The sequence below is a fragment of the Pteropus vampyrus genome, unplaced genomic scaffold (genome assembly GCF_000151845.1).
Source record: "Pteropus vampyrus isolate Shadow unplaced genomic scaffold, Pvam_2.0 Scaffold2788, whole genome shotgun sequence".
NCBI classification, from domain to species: Eukaryota; Metazoa; Chordata; class Mammalia; order Chiroptera; family Pteropodidae; genus Pteropus; species Pteropus vampyrus.
The window spans coordinates 1-778 of record NW_011891569.1 but is presented as its reverse complement, the minus strand read 5'-3'; positions in this window follow the sequence as shown (position 1 = coordinate 778).

Below are 778 nucleotides of genomic sequence, written 5' to 3'. Positions count from 1 at the left end.
CCCCAGACGGCCACGTGGGCGGCCTGCGGCCGAGTCCCGCCGACAGGAAGGGGCTCTGGGGGCAGGAGAGAGGGTGAGCGGGAGGCAGCAGCCACGGCTCCTGGAAGACAAGATGAGGGGCCTTGGGAGGTAACTAAAGCGAACCCCACTTGGCTAAACTAATGAATAAAGACCGACAGGCCAGCTCCCTGGACGCCAGGCCATTGAGATATGGGTGCCATCCTCGTCTCCCTTTTCTGACAGGCCACTCCCACCCTCTGCAGTCCCCCTTGCTGGATAATGCTATTCGTTCATTCATTCATTCATTCATTCATTCGTTCATCCAGTGACTCATTGTGCTCAACATGAGAGAAAAAGATGAACACTGAACGTGACACTATACTTGACCTTGAAGGCTTCCTGCCTAGAAGAACAAAGGCAATTAACATGCAGCTTGATGGAGACTGCGGTAGGTCTCTGCCCAAGACCTCGGGGAGCAGGGAGGAGGGATGGAGGAGTGAGCTCTGCTGGGTGGGCTTCTTGGTATTGAGAAGGACTCTGAGGTTCAAGTGCACCCCGCAGAGAGCTGCAGGATCCAGTCAGGGGATTGGCAGCAGCCTTGGGAGGAGGCTGAAGGCAGAAGAGGGTGTCTTGGGGAGGTGTCTTCCTCATGGACTCCAATCAGTTGTAATTCTAAGTCAACTCAAGTAAAGAAGCCTCGCCACAGTCCAAGTTCAACAGGCCTCCTAAAGCCACCTAATCAGAAACCGTCTGACTCTTGCCTGCTCAGCACACAGTA